Raw genomic sequence first — 19,001 nt, 5'->3', positions numbered from 1 at the left:
GTGCCAGTACCATACTGTCTTGATGATCACAGCTTTGTAATACAACCTAGCATTGTGATGCCCCCAGCTATGGTTTTCTTTTTAAAATTCCCCTGGCTATTCAGGGTCTTTTCTGATTCCACACAAATCTTAAAGTAATTTGTTCCAATATCTGAAGAAAGTCCAATGGTATTTTGATAGGGATTGCATTAAACGTGTACATTGCCCTGGATAACATTGACATTTTCACAGTATTAATTCTTCGAATCCATGAGCATGGAATATTTTTCCATCTCTTTGTGTCTTCCTCAATTTCTTTCAGAAGTGTTCTACAGTTTTTAGGGTATAGATCCTTTACCTCTTTGGTTAGGTTTATTCCTAGGTATCTTATGCTTTTGGGTGCAATTGTAAATGGGATTGACTCCTTAATTTCTCCTCCTTCAGTCTCATTGCCAGTGTATAGAAATGCCACTGACTTCTGGGCATTGATTTTGTATCCTGCCACACTGCCAAATTGCTGTATGAGTTCTAGCAATCTTGGGATGGAGTCTTTTGGGTTTTCTATGTAGAGTGTCATAGCAAAGAGGGAGAGTTTGACTTCTTCTTTGCCAATTTGAATGCCTTTAATGTCTTTTTGTTGTCTGATTGCTGAGGCTAGGACTTCCAGTACTATGTTGAATAGCAGTGGTGAGAGTGGACATCCCTGTCGTGTTCCTGATCTTAGGGGAAAGGCTCCCAGTGCTTCCCCATTGAGAATGGTATTTGCTGTGGATTTTTCATAGATGGCTTTTAAGATGTTGAAGAATGTTCCCTCTATCCCTACACATTGAAGAGTTTTGATCAGGAATGGATGCTGTATTTTGTCAAATGCTTTCTCTGCATCTATTGAGAGGATTATATGGTTCTTGGTTTTTCTCTTGCTGATATGATGAATCACATTGATTGTTTTACGAATGTTGAACCAGCCTTGTGTCCCGGGAATAAATCCCACTTGGTCATGGTGAATAATTTTCTTAATGTATTGTTGGATCCCAGGGCTAGTATCTTGTTGAGAATTTTTCCATCCATGTTCATCAGGGATATTGGTCTGTAATTCTCCTTTTTAGTGGGGTCTTTGTCTGGTTTTGGAATTAAGGTGATGCTGGCCTCATAGAACGAATTTGGAAGTACTCCATCTCTTTTTCTCTTTCCAAACAGCTTTAGTAGAATAGGTATGGTTTCTTCTTTAAACGTTTGATAGAATTCCCCAGGGAAGCCATCTGACCCTGGACTTTTGTGTCTTGGGAAGTTTTTGATGACTGCTTCGATTTCCTCCCTGGTTATTGGCCTGTTCAGGTTTTCTGTTTCTTCCTGTTCCAGTTTTGGTAATTTGTGGTTTTCCAGAAATGCGTCCATTTCTTCTAATTTGCCTAATTTATTGGCGTATAGCTGTTCATAATATGTTTTTAAAATCGTTTGTATTTCCTTGGTGTTGGTACTGATCTCTCCTTTCTCATTCATGATTTTATTAATTTGAGTCTTCTCTCTCTTCTTTTTAATAAGGCTGGCTAATGGTTTATCTATCTTGTTAATTCTTTCAAAGAACCAACTCCTGGTTTTGTTGATCTGTTCCACAGTTCTTCTGGTCTCGATTTCGTTGAGTTCTGCTCGATATCTTTATTAACTCTCTTCTTCTGCTGGGTGTAGGATATATTTGCTGTTTTTTCCCCAGCTCCTTTAAGGTTAGCTTTTGTATTTGAGTTCTTTCCAGTTTCTGGATGGATACTTGTATTGGGATGTATTTCCCCCTCAGGACTGCTTTTGCTGCATCCCAAAGATTTTGAACAGTTGTATCTTCATTCTCATTAGTTTCCATGAATCTTTTTAATTCTTCCTTAATTTCCTGGTTGACCCTTTCATCTTTTAGCAAGGTAGTCCTTAACCTCCATGTATTTGAGGTCCTTCCAAACTTCTTGTGATTTAGTTCTAATTTCAAGGCATTATGATCTGAGAATATGCAGGGGACTATCCCAATCTTTTGGTATTGGTTAAGACCTGATTTGTGACCCAGTATGTGGTCTATTCTGGAGAAAGTTCCATGTGCACTTGAGAAGAATGTGTATTCAGTTGAGTTTGGATGTAAAATTCTGTAGATATCTGTGAAATCCATCTGGTCCAGTGTATCATTTAAAGCTCTTGTTTCTTTGCAGATGTTGTGCTTAGGAGACCTATCGGGTGTAGAAAGTGCTAGATTGAAGTCACCAAGTATATGTGTATTACTATCTAAGTATGTCTTCACTTTGGTTATTAATTGATAGATATATTTGGCAGCTCCCACATTCGGGGCATATATATTGATTATTGTTATGTCCTCTTGTTGGATAGATCATTTAAGTATGATATAGTGTCCCTCTTCATCTCTCACTACAGTCTTTGGGGTAAATTTTAGTTTATCTGATATAAGGATGGGTACCCCTGCTTTCTTTTGAGGACCATTTGAATGGTAAATTGTTCTCCAACCTTTTATTTTCAGGCTGTAGGTGTCCTTTTCTCTGTAGGTGTCTTCTATTCTGAATGAGAGCCTTGCTGGATAAAGTATTCTTGGCTGCATGTTTTTCTCATTAAGACCCTGAATATATCCTTTCTGGCCTGCCAGGTCTCTGTGGAGAGGTCTGCTGTTAATCTGATATTCATCCCCATATAAGTTAGGGATTTCTTGTCTCTTGCTGCTTTAAGGATCTTCTCTTTATCTTTGGAATTTGCAAGTTTCACTATTAAATGTGAGGTGTTGAGAGGTTTTTATTGATTTTAGCGGGGGTGGGGGGGGTGGGATCTATTTCCTGGATCTTAATGCCTGTTTCCATTCCCAGATTAGGAAAGTTTTCAGCTATGATTTGTTCAAATATGTATTCTGGACCTCTGTCCCTTTCCGCGCCCTCGGGAACTCCAATTTAAAGTAGATTTTTCTTCCTCAGGCTGTCACTTATTTCCCTTAATCTATCCTCATGATCTTTTGTTTGTCTCTTTTTTCCTCAGTTTCCCTCTTTGCCATCAACTTGTCTTCTATGTCACTCACTCATTCTTCCACCTTGTTAACCCTCGTTGTTAGGACCTCTAGTTTGGATTGCTTCTCATTTAATTGATTTTTAATTTCTGCCTGATTGGATCTAAATTCTGCAGTCATGAAGTCTCTTGAGTCCTTTATGCTTTTTTTCTAGAGCCACCAGTAGCTGTATAATAGTGCTTCTGAATTGGCTTTCTGATATTGAATTGTAATCCAGATTTTGTAACTCTGTGGGAGAGAGGACTATTTCTGAATCTTTCTTTTGATGTGAGGTTTTCCTTCTAGCATTTTGTTCAGTGCAGAGTGGCCAAAAACAAGTTGTTTTGGGAAAAGGAGAAAAAGAGAGAAGAGAAAGAAGAAAAGAAAAAGAAAAAAAAAAGAAAGAAAAAAGAAAAAAAAAGAGAAGAAAGAAAAATGCGGGGGTGGAGGAAGCAAACATATATCAAAAACCAAAAAACAAGGGGGAGTATCCTCTGATTCTGTATACTGTAAATCCCTTGAGTTCCCCTGGAACTTTCCAGTGCTGCTTGGTCAATAATTTGTTTTTCCCCTGTCTGTCTAGCTGGTCTTCTGGGGGAGGGGCCTGTTGTGCTGATTTTCAGGTGTTAGTACTTGGGGGAGCTGCTCTGCCCCTGCCTGGTGCAGGGCTCAGTGGGGGTTGTTTACCCCGTGAGGCCCCAGGAGGAACAACCGCAGTGGCGGGGCCAGCTCTGGAGCCCTGGAGTCAGCTCCCGCAGTAGCTCCAGAGCTCTCAGTCTGCAGGACCTGGAGGCTCCGGGCCGGGCCGCTGATCTGCTCAGCTCGGGGCAGGAGCGTCCTCGCTGTCCTGGGCCCTCCCGGCCTCTGCCTGTCCCGGGGGAGGCCGGATCCTGGGCTGTGTCCGGGCGCCCTGAGCTCCGGGGCCTGCGCTGTTGGATTCCCGCTCCCGCCCCGCAGCGCCCTCCGCGGAGCCGCCCCCGAGCCCCCGCAGCTGCTCCCGCCCCGCAGCCCCCTCCGCGGAGCCGCCCCCGAGCCCCCCGAGCTGCTCCAGGTCCCGCCGTGCGCGCTGCAGCCCTTAGGGAGCTCGGCGCACTCTCCCAGGGCGCAGGTGTCTGTTAGTGTCCCCGGAGCCCGAGGGCATCCCCGCCCTCCTGGGGTCCTGCTCTAACTCCCTGCGAGCCCCTTTCCGCCCGGGAAGGTTGGTGCAGCTCCTGCTCCTCCGGGACGGGGCTCTCCTGTCCTGGGGACACTCGCCCCGGCCTCAGCCCGGCTCCTCGCGGGGGCCCCTCCCCCTTGGAGGCCTTTTGTTTCTTTATTTCTTTTTCCCCGTCTTCCTACCTTGATAGAAGCGCGAACTCTTCTCACTGTAGCATTCCAGCTGGTCTCTCTTTAAATCTCAGGCCGAATTCGTAGATATTCAGGATGATTTGAAGGTTATCTAGGTAATTTGGTGGGGACAGGTGACTTGGGGACCCTACTCTTCCGCCATCCTGTCCCCTCTCTCTTCAGTTGCATTTAGTTGGAAAGTTCTGTATATATCTGTGAAATCTATTTGGTCCAGTGTATCATTTAAGGCCCTTTTTTCTTTGGTGATGTGCTGCTTAGAAGATCTGTCATTGGCTGAGAGCGTTATTTTGAAGTCTCCTATTATTAGTTTATTATCATCTAAGTATGTCTTTACTTTGGTTATTAATTGATCGATATCTTTGGCGGCTCCCACATTAGGAGCATAAATATTCATTTTTCTTAGGTCTTCTTGTTGGATAGACCCTTTAAGCCCCTCTTCATCTCTTACCTCAGTCTTTGGTATAAACTCTAATTTATCTTATATGAGGATTGCTACCCTGGCTTTCTTTTGAGGACTATTTGAATGGTAAATGATTCTCCACTCCTTCATTTTCAGGCTGGAGGTGTCCTTAGGTCTAAAATAAGTCTCGTAGACAGCATATAGATGGGTTTTGATTTTTTTATTCAGCCTGATATTCTGTGTCTTTTGTTGGGATCATTTAGCCTATTGGCAGTCAGAGTTACTATGGAAAGATATGAATTTAGTGTCATTGTATTATCTATTCAATCCCTGTTTTTGTGGATTGTTTCTTTGGGATCCCTCTTTGTTTTAATTGTACCCCTTAATATTTCTTGCAGAGCTGGTTTGGTGGTGACATATTCTTTCAGTTTCTGCCTATCTTGAAAGTTCTTTATCTCTCCTTCTATTCTGAATGAGATAAAGTATTCTTGGCTGCATGTTTTTCTCATTAAGACCCTGAATATATCCTTTCTGGCCTGCCAGGTCTCTGTGGAGAGGTCTGCTTTTAATCTGATATTTCTTCCCATTTAAGTTAAGAATCTCTTGTCTCACACTGCTTTAAGAATTTTCCCTTTATCTTTGAAATTTGCAAGTTTCACTATTAAATATTGAGGTGTTTAATTTTTTTTATTGATTTTTGGGGGGCCGTCTCTACTTCTTGGATCTGAATGCCTGTTGCCTTCCCCAGATTAGAGAAGTTCTCAGCTATGATTTGTTCAAATTTACTTTATGTTCCTCTCTCTCTCAGCCTCTTCTGGAATCCCAATTAGACATATAGTCATCCTTCTCAAGCTATCATTTATTTCTCTGAGCATTTCCTCCTGGGCTCTTAGTTGTTTTTCTCTTTTTTACTCAGCTTCTTTCCTTACCATCAACTTGTCTTCTACATCACTTGCTCTCCTTCCACCTCATTAACCCCAGCAGTTAGAGCATCCAGTTTGGACTGCATCTCATTTAATCTGTTTTTAATTTTGGCCTGATTAGATCCCAATTCTGTAGTAACAAAGTCTCTAGAGTCCTTTATGCTTTTTTCCAGAGCCACCAGTAGCTTTATAATTGTACTTCTGAATTGTATTTCTGACATCGTATTGAAATCCAAATTCTGTAATTCTTTGTTTCTGGTTCTTTCTTTTGTAGTGAATTCTTTCTAGCCATTTTGTCCAATGTAGAGTGGCTGTATGAGCAGGTTGAGTCAAAAATATCAACCATGACCTAAGTAAAATCCCCCCTGGGTGATTCCAAAGAGGTCAGAGACCAGAAAACGAAAGAAAAAGAAGAACAGAACAAGATAAAACAAATGAACCACTAAAGGGGAAAATAAAATTTAAAACAAAGTAGTAAAAATAAACAGCCCCAAACCAAAAACAAAGAGTAGAAAAAATAAAAAGAAAGAAAAAGTAAGGAAAGAGAAAAAATGGGGGGATCATGGTGGTGAGGAAGTGGTAGTGGAGAGAGAAAGTAGTCTACCTGAGGGGTCCTAGAGGGTGATCCCCTTGTTTCTGAGTGTGTTTTTTTTTCTGTATGTTGGAAGGTGCTCAATCCCAAATATATGTAACAATATACAATATTAATATGTATATTAATACCTATATAAAGCTCCAACCTTGACCATAAAAACATATCTTTTAAAGATAAAAGAAGGGGGCAGAATGGGAAGGAAGAGCAAATATAATTTCACAGAATGAACCAACACAGTATTCCACTTGGTTCTGGGTATATGTTGGTCGTGTGTTAGAAGGTACTAACTTCCACTATTGTAAAACAAAACAAGGCAGAAAAAACAGACAAAAACAAAAACCTGTATCTCATATATCTACCAATATTAAATTGAATACATTGAAGGGAATCCAGATGTGAAAAATATGTCTAAGACATTTAGTTGTAGAAATATGGAAGTCAAAAAGGAAAAAACTAAAAAATTAAGAGTTGGTAAAATATTATAGTTAAGGTAGGAAAAGAGAAAACATATTGGAAATTTTTAGTCTGATATAAAAATGAGTTGTAATGGGAAAAGAAAAAACGAAAAAAAAAAAAGAACCTTTTAGTTCTATATACTATTTTCCCTCAGTCCTGGAGCTTCACAGTGCTACTTGGTCAATAAAATTGCTCTTCCTTGTTCTTCCAGCAGTTCTTCTGGGGAAGTCAGTCTACTGTACTGATTATCAGGTGTCTGTGCCTGTTTGGAGATGCCCCACCCCCTGCTGGGTGCTGGGCTCAGCATGAGCTATTTATCCTATGGCACCTTTGTTCCCTAGAGGTCTCACCTCTCCCAGGCACAAGGTGAAACAAAGAAGAAAATAAAAATGGTGATGGCCAGATTTCCAGCTCTGAATTTGAGGTCCCTGTGAGTAACTAACCACAGTCTCCCGGTCTGCACTGGCCTAGATGCTCCCAGTGGCAGGTGTGGGTGCACTGATCTGCACAGCGTGTGGGGTGCTCAGCAGCAGGAGACTTCTCACTTTCTTGTGCCCTCCCCACTTCTGCCTGTTTGAGGGGACATGGAGGATCGCTGGCTTTGTCTGCTTGGGCACCCTGGGATCCAGGTCCCTATGCTGCTGGACCCACACTCTCAGGGACCTCCTGTCCTGAAGGGAATGGGGTACAGCTACCTTCTTCTGCTAGGCTTTTGGGTAAAGGGAGCTTGGAGCTGGCCTGCCTATAGGACTGTGTTCTCCCAAATGCCCCAGAGGGCTGTGGTGCTCCATCCCTTTACTGATATGGCTCCACAGTTTGGGGTGAGCTTTTCCTCATGCACCCCTCCTCTTATAGTGACTCCAGGAATCTTGAGGCTTCACTGCCCCTCCTGGGATTTTGCCCAATTTCCCTACTAAGCAGGGTAAAACTAGTGCAGATTTTTAAAGTTCCTGCTTCTCCAGGGCTGAGCTTTCCTGCCCTGGGGTCTCTTGCTGCTCGGTTTTAGTCCTGCTAGTCATGGTTCCCCTCCCTCACTTTATTCTTTTTTCTTTTTTTGTCTTCTTACTTTGTTAGAAGTGAAAACTTTTCTCTCTGTAGCATTCCAGTTGTTCTCTCTTTAAATCTCAGATTGAATTCATAGGTGTTCAGGATGTTTTGAGTTATCTAGGTAAGTTTGTGGGGCCGGGTGAGTTGAGGACCCCTTCTCTTCCACCATTTTGCCCCTCCCTCAATGATGGTGTCTCTATTAAACTTCATTTACAGAAGTAGATATCAGGCTTGATATGACCCATTGGTTTTAGTTTTTATTTCTTTTTCTTTTTTAAAAAATTTATTTATTTATTTATTCATGAGAGAGAGAGAAGGAGGCAGAGACAGAGGGAGAGGCAGGCTCCCGGTGGAGCAGGGAGCCCAATGTGGTTCTCAATCCCAGGACACTGGGATCATGACCTGAACCAAAGGCAGATGCTTAACCCACTGAGCCACCCAGGTGCCCTGGCTTTAGTTTTTCAACCTCTGTTCTTACTTAACTATCCATAGAAGACACCAAGATAATCTTTCTGAAAATGTTGCCTGTAAGAATCCTAGAAGCCATAGCAAAAAGGGAACTGGGATTGCTGTCTCAGAGAAAATTTCCTTTCTTTTGGGAGCTTACAGTCTTATAGGAGAAAATCCTATAGGGGCTCCCATGGGAACAACCTGTAGGAAGAGGCATGGGGGTTTGGGCACAATCTAGAGTTAAGACGTGGTAGAAACTTGAATTATTTGTTAGCCTTCCAGGTTCTTTTTGATAGGGTCTCCTGCCTGATGGTTGTAATGAATCCTGCTGGATCACAGAGCGGAAATCCCAAAGTTTCTTCTATCCTCCCCATTGTTCATTAATGTCTGTACAACCTCTAAGCATGCATACTCCTCCTCCACTGAGAGAGCATTTTTTCATGTCTTTGGTCTAGACCAACATAATTGCTTTTTTTTTTAAACTTATGTCTTCATTGTGAAGTAATGCTATGCTTTTTATTGATTCTTTGCACCTAAAGAATAACATTATTTGTCCCATGATCTGAAAAGGGGATAGAAATGCAGAGGTGGATATATTTCATAATTTCCTAAAATCTGAGTACTAGAAATCTCACTTTAACAACAAAGGTGACTTCAATACAATTTTCAGAAACATGAAGCTTTCTGTTGAGTTGTTTTGAAGTCTTATTGGTTGATTTTAATGGCACAGGTGGTAGAAGTTGTAAGTAGGAAAGCAAAAATAGAGTCTGAGGCTATAGGTGCAAACAGATTTATATGGAGATGCCTGCTCTAAATGTAGTTGCTCAGTAGCTGGGCTTTTCCACTCTGTTATATGAAGTACTCTGAAAAGCTGGCATTTCTACAGGCATCTTTGTTAGTGGTGAGCTGGGAGGGCCCATCTGCTCAGAGGTTAATCTTACCAATTAACAGAGAGGACACTGGCCTCAGAAAGCATCTCAGCGGACTGGCAGACTTTCCCTATATTTCATTAGGGTGACTTTGAAAAGGTTGCAGGCAAATGGCACCTTTTGTTTTAAAAATCAGAACTATGGCTTTTTAATCATTTTTAAAATTAGAGTTTGAGAAGACTGCAGTGATGAGGATATGGACAAGTCAGCATTATTCAGAAACTTGTCCATGAGAAGTCTGGAGTAAAGGAGAAGCTGTATTTTTAAGTGCGTCCTTGTTCTTCACTCCTTCATGCCTAGCTTCTTCTTTTTTTTTACACTTATTTTGAAGCCCTGCTCCCTCCTCCTCCCAGTGAAAGCCCACGCCATATCCCTGAGTCTGTTGTGGAAGAACAGACTGGAAGACATCTGCCTCTTGCCTTATTTTTTTTTAATTCCTCAAATGATAGAGCCAAGTCTCCACACCAGAGCTCCCGTTCCCTGAACAAACCAAATGGCGGCTGTTGGCGGCGTATTGACAGCTTGTTAATGGAGGAATCCTTGACAGTGTGACAACCTGTGTGGGCTGCCTTGGGAAGCCAAATCCGCCCCCACACAAACCCCAGTAATTAACAGGTGGGGAGAAATAGCAACTAACTGCTGCTGAGGAGGGGAAAAATACTCAGCCAAATGAATTATGTATATTAAAAAAATAACTCCAATCTTGTCATCTCTTTCCTAGTTCTTGTTAGTGGTTCCGCTGGAAAGTGCATTGTCTTTGGGGTCAGATGAACCTGGATTTGAATCTAAGTTTGGCCACCTACAGCTATGTGACTTTGTGAAAACCCCCTCACTGAATCTCTATTTGTGAACAGTAATTTGGTCAGATACTATTTCAGGAGGCACAATCATAGATGTCATATACTGGTACTCAATTGTTAGAATCTCTTTTTATGATGATGGATTTGCCAAATTGTTCTTGTGGTTCTGTCAGGTTTTGTATTGTGAGACTACGTGTTTTCAATGCATTAAGTTTGAAATTGCTATGTCTTTTTGATGAATTGGGACTTTTATCATTAGAAAGTGACCCCCTTTACCTCTAGTCATGCTTTTTGGTCTTAAAATTATTTTGTGTGATGTTATTTTGTGTGCTGGTAGCTCAGTATATATATATATGGCTATATTCCATTTGTTTTACAATATTTCTGTGCTGTCATGTTTCTTGGGACCAAGAGTGAAAGATAAAAGGTGAAGAGAAAGGGCAGGCTTGGTATAGCTGTTGTGTGGTTAACACATCCATACTGGCTGGACTGACCTCCTAGATGTCCTTCCTTTTCTAGGTCCTTGAAGCCCCCAATACATACATTCTCTGAGAGAAAGTATGTTGGAGCTGCATGTGGAGGACCACACACACCAGGCCTGAACGTCTCCCTCTCAGCTCTGACCTATATTAGAAAGGCTGTACAGGAAATTTCTCAAAACTTTTATCTGTCGTTGTGGTATGTTTCTAAGGGCTAACCTTAATTTAGGAAACATCCAAGATTGTTTAAAATAATGGTTTCCAAGCTTTCTCAGGTATTGGATGCCTCTGTCAATGTGATAAAAGCCACAGACTTTCTCCTCAGGGCAAAAAACCACAAACACAAAGCCTTCAAACCATTTCGCCCAGGCTTATGTACCTCATAAAGTTCCAGAGGCTCCGGGTAAAGGAACCTTTATTTAAATACTTATGTCATAAAAATCACAGGACGAAAGGCAGGATGCAAAATTTAGATGAACACAGATATACTTGTCAGAATGGGAGACTGTGCGAGACTGTGCAGCCTTGGCAAAGTGTGCTGCCTGCTCTGGGCTGACGTCACGTCAGGTTCACCTGGGAGCCCAGGCCCTGAGCTTGCACTGCCTGGGACAAGTGTTTACACCACGTTTGAGGAAGTCCGAGTGGAGGATTAGAGGAGCAGGCTTAGAACCAGTGACCCCTATGGCTGCAGCTAAGGCACTCAGGAAACACCTTTCAAGGGAAGTGTCTACAACCCGGGGCCTATCCCAGGCTCCCAATGAAGAGACTCCTAATTGGACTTAAGCTGAGGAGAAAACATCACAAGACATTGGAGAAATGTTACCATAAGAGGTATTCAGTAGGTGTAACAAATGGAAAAATTGATGCCTAAGAAAGCAGAAGTAATAAAGTCAGCTGGAAAAGCACTTTAAGTGTGTTTAAAATATTCAACGTTAAAAAATGATAGAATCCATAAACTGGAAATAATGGAAGAATATAGACAAACCTGAAATAAAGAAATAGCTAGTTTTGGGAATGAAAAGTATTACCATAGGTGGAAGAAACCTTTAAGGATAGTTTAAATAGAAGATAAGACGTGACTGAAGAGTGAATACATAAAATGGAATAATTGCTGGGGGAAATAAAGCAGACTACAACAAAGAGGGATATGGAGTTGGGAATATGGAGTTGGGAACTATGAAAGAGAAGTTGAAAATTAGAGGATAGCACATGAAATTTGACCCTGGACATAGCATAATGAAACCACAGTGCTTAGGAGGAATGAGAAAATCTGAAAGTTACCAGGCAGAAAACACAAGTGACTTAATGAACTCACTGTCTGACAAAAGCCAGGCTCTCACTATCAGTGATACGTTCGGCAAATAAAAAAGAAAGAAAAAGATCTCCAAGGCACTGAGACAAAATTGCATCTATATGTATCTTACTAATGTCAATGATGAAAAAAAAAAAAAAGCAACACCACAAAAACACAAAAACCAAACTAAAAAACATAAAACCACACCTAGAGAAAATGTGCACAAGTTTGAGTTTATTCTGGTTGGTAAAATTAAAAATGACTGCTATTTTTATTTATTTATTTTTAAAGATTTTATCTATTTATTCATAAGAGACACACAGAGAGGGAGGCAGAGACATAGGCAGAGGGAGAAGCAGGCTCCTCGCAGGGACCCTGGGAGCCAGGACCCTGGGATCACAACCTGAGCCAAAGGTAGACACTCAACCACTGAGCCATGCAGGTGCCTCATGACTTATTTTTATCTTAATATTTCTGTGGTGTTCACATTTCCCACAATAAAAATGATTTACTTATGTAATAAAAATTAATGTTAAAAAACAATAATTGGTGTTGAAAAGAGAAGAGTATGTCTGTGTCTGTTCAAATTAAGCCCATTCTTTAAGAATTAGTGCCAATGACACATCATCCACAGGCCTTCCTGTTATTCCTTCGCCTCTACAAGACAGACTCTTTCATTAGCAGAGGCAGCAGAGTGCCTAGGGCCATGATAATTTTTAAATTTTAAAACCTTTTAAAATCAGAACAAAAAGCTGAAAATGATAATAATTAACATATAATAATGAATACAGCCTGACTTATATTACATATTTATCTTTATACCAATGCAGTGGTAAAATATAATTTAAATATATATATATATATTTTTTTTTTTTTTAATGAAGAAGAAGCCCATAATGGCAAAAGTGCCCAGGGCCCATCAAAGTCACAAAGTAGCCCTGCACTTCTGACTTCCTGTCTTAATTTTGGTTTCCCCGGAGTCACAGTTTGAGATAAGCCTCCATGGGCAGTTTTTTTGGGAAATGATCTCAGCAAGCAGATGTGAGGGAGTAGACTGAGAGAAGGACAGGGAGGGCAGAAAAGTCAACAGAAGCATGTGTTCTCAAGGTCATTGTTGTGAGCACCGGGGCTTAGTTTCTCTAGACCTCCATTCCTAAAGACAAACAGAATACCTCTCAGTATTCCCCACCTGAAGGATAGGTGGCCGGGGTGTTTATCTACTGACTACAGTCCTTCATTTTTTTGAGCGCTGTCCTTGAGGCTATTCACTACGTTCCATGGGGCTTGTATAAATGCTGGGTGGCTCCTGGCACTGGAGCAGAAAACAGCAAGTGCTTGGTCAAGGTGAGACACTTAGCAGGAGAGCAAGATTATAGGCTATCTCTGCCTGACTTATCTCACTTAGCATCATATGCTCTAGGCCCATCCATGTTGTCACAAATGGCAGGATCTCATTCTTTTTTTTTTTTTTTGGCTCAGTACATAACATTGTACATCAACTATACTTCCATTGGACAAAAGAAAAAGATAGCATGGCTAAACACAGCTGCAGCTGAAACTCATGGGAGCCAAGGTGAGGGGATTCAAAATACAAAAGTGTCTGCTACAGTTCCCCTGGAATCAATATGACACCAACCCCTTATTCCTGTGTTATATCATTCGTACGCTTGTTAGAACTCACTTTATATTCAAAGATATTTCATGCATTCCACAGTTCCTTTTGTACTTGAGACATAAATTCCCTGAAGTCATAAGGAATGCTCATGGCATAGAACCTTGCACTTAGTAGGTACTTGATATTTATTATTGACTTACGTTAACTAAGGCAGTCCTAGATCATGATTTGGTAGAACCAAATTCCAGCCCCTGCTCTATGACTAATATGCTGTGTGAAGTTGGGCAACCCCTCAGTCCCGTTGGGTCTCATGGCTCCGTCTATGAAATGAGGTGCATGTATAGGATCTTCTCCAAGGACCCTTCTGGATCTGTTTGATTATTCCTATCCATGCAACCCCTCTGAGCATTAAGGAGCTCCAACTATACTCTAAGCCTAGTGCTACTTGCTGGAATTATGGAGAGAAACACAATACGATCTTACTGTACAGGAATAAAGTGGTTTTTCAAGAGAGACAAATGAAGAATGATAGCACATTATAGTGTGACAGAAGTAAGCATAGAGAGCCGAGGGTACAGAGTGGGGATTTGTAATAAAACCCGGGATATGTCAGGAGGAACTCTTGCAGAGATGACAATGAAGGTGATTCTTTCAAGATGAATGGTGAGTAATGGAAGGATGTGGGGAGGACAAGGGAGGACTCTCCATACAGCTCTGGTCCAGGGAAGGGAGGCATCTTTCTTAAGACTGAGGATTGCTTGCCTAAGACAGAAAAGAGATATTCCTAAGGCTCTCTGACTCTTGGGCCTGTGCTTTTCCCATATCTCATTTTGCCTTTCCCAGGGCAATTGTTCCATACCGTCACATAAAAGTTTTAATGTGTGTGCTGCCCCTAAGATTAGGAAAGGAGAACTAGTTATATGGACAAACTACAGCTTCTAAGGTGGGAGACAAGACATATTTTTCTATGTTTGGTAGGAAAGGAGAATCACTTTCACTTTATTTTATATTTATTATTAAGCAGCACTGTGGAAATGGATTTTTTTTAAAAAAAAAAAACGCAGTAATAGACTAATGGAGAGAAGAGGATATATGAGCTACTAGACAGGTCTTTAGTCAGTTTATATATGTTCAATCAGTCCAATGTTTTGCTCTTTGATAGTAATGAGTACATTTCTTTCCAGAAGTCAAAGTCTCTGTTATTTTCTCCCTATTTATGGTGATCAGGTATTTGTGTTACTCCAGGTAAAATACCTTGGAAATGGCTTGAAGAAGCAGCCCTTCATGCTAAGTGCACCGTGGGAAAGATGCATTATAGAAACTCCAGTCCTCTGGATATAACTGCTGACATTTTCCCCTTCCTGCTCGGCATGAGTATGAGATCACCCCATAATTTTACCTCATGGAGTCATTTGCTGTTTTAGGAAGAAATGCTCTTTGCTGATAAACATTCTCCTACACATAAGTGTCATGGTGAAAAGGTTTCTCTTTTTGGAGAAATGGCCAAAAGCCCCCAATTTCAATAAGTTGCTTCATTACAGAAGAGGAATAAGTGATAAAACTTGCTGAAGTATGGGCTGGAGCTCACAGTCTTCTCAACATTTCCCTGAAAGAAGAAGCAGGAGAATGCTGGAGGGACATGTGATTACTTGCAGAGAAGCTTGTTTCTTAGAAGAGTTAGGTTCAGAATCTGAAATGTGGTGTTGATTGCAGGTATGAACACTGATTCATTGGTGCTAATTCCAATTCTAAATGTGTAGTAATTGCTCAAGGCTGAATCTGGCTGTCACTAGTTTTCAATTGTATTGTGGAGTTTTTTAGTCTTAGTACAAGCTGACTCCATAACCTTATAACAGAGGAGAATAGTAGAATGAATCAAAGGATTTATCTGTTGAGACTCCACAAAGTGTACCGGTTATTTCATTAGTTCTTCTACTAATGACTGGACAAAGTATTTCACATATGTTATCAATTCAATTAACACACATTAATGAAAAACATGGAATGAGTCCTTTACTGGGAGGATTAAAAAATCATATCATGCCATCTTCACTGCAATATCAAGAAGTTAGGCATTTCATTATCCAATGTTTGTAGATGAGCAATGAAGCTCAGAGAGTTTAAATCAATCACCTAAGGTTACACAACTTGCAAATGGCAAAGCTGGAATCTGAACCTGGGTTTGTCTGCTCATGCTTAAGACCTCAAAGATCACACTGTAGTCCCCCAGTAAAGGCTTGTAAAACTGAACTTTGATGGAAACAATGATGGCAGTCTCATTGAGACTGGGACCAGGGCATGAGGGAATTACCAGCCTCAGTATTTCACTCTTTTTCTTTACATTGATTCATTTATCAAACACTTCCTAAGTCTATATCCCTGTCATTACATTACGTTACGAAATTCAGAGTCCCTGGACTGCCTAGTAGGGAAAACAGAAAGGCAAAATAATTACAATGCAGTAGCCTATATACCAATTCAAGTATAGCTCTGGTGCTGAAGGGCTGAGTAACAATCAATTGAAAACTTAGTATCTTAAAATGACAATTTTACTGTAACCTCCAATGGTTCCTGTAGGTTGTTGGACACAGCTTGAGTTCTCTTGTGTTTTTGATGATAGTTGAGATTGTGGTCATCTGGTCATTTGAGGGGTTCTTTATATTCGTGCCAGGTTTCTGGGATGGGTGGGTTAGTTGATGATGATCTGACAGGGGTCTCTTTCTTCAACATGAATTCTCCACATGGCTAGCTTGGGATTCCTCATAGCACAAAATCCATGACAGAGGGATTTCTTCTTGATCACTGGCATCCTTGAAGTGAACCTTCCAAGAGACAAAGTTGGAAGCTGCAAAACTTTTTTGGACTAAGCCTCAGATATCAGTGTCACTTTGGCTGCATTTTATTGGTTATAAGCAAGTCTTCAGTCCGGCTCTGATTCAAGAGGTGGGGATATGCTGGAGCATGGATACTGAGAAGCATAATTCATTGTGGGGAGACATCTTTGGAGACTAGCTATTTCATGTATCAAGTGCTTTGAGAACCCCATAGAGACCTAGGCCAAGTTTACTCCAGGGCAGAGGATGCTCAGCCTGAGAAGACACGTGATAAAGATGAAATAGTTCTTATACTCCAAGAGGTCAGAGCCTGGGAAGCCCAAGTAATGTGGTTGAACAGTAGTGTATGAGTGGGAAGAAGTATATGGAGACTGGCACGTGAGTATGGAGGTTAACAACAGTCAGTTTCTTCCTGGCCATTCAGGGATTGTGGGCTTGAATAAACAGGAGAGGAACCATTAAAGGACTTAAAGAACCAAAGGGTACCAAGATGAGATTTGCATTTAGAAAGACCATGCAGGTTGCAGTGTAGAATACAGATTCGAGAAGGCAATATAGAGTCAGGGAAACTCTTGACTTGGCATAAGGAAGAGATTCTAGTTGCTGGAATCCACCTTCTTTAGAAGAAGGCAGCACTTGGGGACGCCTGGGTGGCTCAGCAGTTGAGCATCTGCCTTTGGCTCAGGGCGTGATCCCAGAGTTCTGGGATCAAGTCCCATATCAGGCTTCTTGCATGGAGCCTGCTTCTCTCTCTCCCTGTGTCTCTGCTTCTCTCTCTGTGTCTCTGATGAATAAATAAATAAAATCTTAAAAAAAAAAGAAAGCAGCACTTGTGAGTTTTATGTTATAAACTGATTCACTGAAAAGGATTTAGGGGATGAAGGAGATAGAGAACAAGGGACTGGGTGGGGGGCTTCTGCATTGGCTAATTCTATGGAAGGCAGTGATATTTAATGTAGGGGGGAATACAGAAGCAGGTGTGCTGATGCATCTAGTCTTGAACTTGTTGATTCAAGTTGAAATATGTGCAGGAAGATCAGATGAAGATGCTATATATATATTTATATTGTAGTGCAAACCATTGATGTCCTGCCCAAATTTCCTTTACTAGACCAGTGCATACCCCCCACCTTAGGTGCAGTGATGGCTGGTCGTTAACAGCTCACACTTGCACCCTCATTCTGGAGATTTCTCTCACCTGGGAGGTTGCCTGGGAGGTTACATATCCACTCCCTGGAGTCAATCTGCAGCCAATGATGGACTAATACAGGGATGCAAATAATCATCCCCCTTCCTACCACGTGGGACCACTCTGTGGTGCCATGTATGCTCCGAGGTTCCCTGGGAGTTCATCTGGGTTCACATCTTTACACAGTTTCTTCCTTCCCCTCACTGCTGCCCATAAGCTTTCTCTCTTAGGAAGTCACCTGCACAAGAACCTCAGAGAGATCCACCTCAGGACACCTAAGATAGGCCTTTATAGATGATGTACCTAGTGGTACGTTGTTTGGAAGCAATGTAAGTTCTTTTGTGGTAAAAATCCTTTCTCAACAATAATACAAGGGCCTTCTTGTAAACTGGAGTAAGAATCATGACACATGAAGCATTTAAGCATGGGTGTGGAAGTGGAGCTCATAGTAAAGTGCATGAACTCTGAACTCTGGAATGATACAACCTGGTTTTAATCCCAGCTCCACTACTTATGAAGTATATCATCTTCTGTGTCTCAGTTTCCTCCTCTATAAAATGCAGAGAATAATAGTCCCTATACAAAAAAGTTATTGTGAAGATTTAATGAATCTAAATATTAGCAAATATATCTAAATATGTATCTAAAACACAAAAGTGCCACAAGAAAAATTTTATTATGTTCATTGTAATTATATTCTCAGTACCTAGAATAATGCTTGTCACATACTAGATTCTCAATAAATATTTGTTGAGTGATTACTTGTAAAGCGATTTGAAGAGCACAATTTCACTCTTAGGAGTTTATCCAAAAATATTCACATGAATATAAACCAACATAAGTAAAAGATTATGAATTACAGAAGTAGTAATAGCTTTTCTGAAACAACAAAAGATTTGAAAAATATATACAAATATTTCTATATCTGTATACATATACAGATATATACATATAATTATTGAAAAGACATAAATTATGGTTCATTCAGACAATGGAATACTATGCAGTCACTTAAAAAATGAGATACCTTGAAGTGTACAGGTATGGGATGATCATTAACATATATTGTGAAAAAGGAAATTGCAGAAAAAAGCAACGTATAGTGTACATAGTATATTATCATCTGGGGAAGAATGTATACATGTATATGTACTACATACAGACACACACACAATCTACGGTAGAGTTCATCAGAATTGCCTCTGGGGAAGAGATCTGGCTGTCAGACTCAGGAATGGGAAGGAGACTAGAGGTACACAGCATTGATTTTTGTTCCATATGCAAGGCAAGTATATCCTATTTATAAACGAATCAAGCAATTCACATTTTTTTAAAAAGAATTTATATTAGCCAAGACTTGGCTGCCTAGGGGCAGGTAAGAGGGTGGGTGTACTTTCAAACGTCCAAGAGCCACAGGACATCTTGCTGAAAGCACATGTGTGGGCAACAGGCTGATTAAGACAGCAGCACTTCTCTGCACAAGGGGGCGCCAAGCCCTTTACCTGGTAAATCCCCTGTGAGTTGACCTCTAAAGATTGATTACAGCTCAGCCTTCCACTCCTCTGGTTTGGAAAATTGGATTGAATACCATTATTAATTTTGATTACCAGACCTGAATTCTCTGTAAGCTCACTTCGCAGGC

General features: G+C 40.9%; 1 long non-coding RNA gene across 4 annotated transcripts in view; it reads left to right on the top strand.

The window, feature by feature from the left end:
* LOC140614292 (uncharacterized) overlaps positions 1-19,001 on the top strand; it is a 232,860-nt gene that overhangs the window by 67,916 nt on the left and 145,943 nt on the right. For 3 of the 4 annotated variants that reach the window (XR_012015191.1, XR_012015189.1, XR_012015190.1), the window contains exons 6-7: positions 13,201-13,294; positions 14,582-16,976. The exons of the other annotated variant lie outside the window; for it this stretch is intronic. This is a non-coding gene — a long non-coding RNA (uncharacterized lncRNA). Of the gene's footprint in view, positions 1-13,200; positions 13,295-14,581; positions 16,977-19,001 lie in introns of those variants that run through there. 4 annotated transcript variants of the gene reach the window in all.

Source organism: Canis lupus, chromosome 22, assembly GCF_048164855.1.
Source record: "Canis lupus baileyi chromosome 22, mCanLup2.hap1, whole genome shotgun sequence".
Classification (NCBI taxonomy): Eukaryota; Metazoa; Chordata; class Mammalia; order Carnivora; family Canidae; genus Canis; species Canis lupus.
This window is presented reverse-complemented; position numbering and strand designations above follow the sequence as displayed.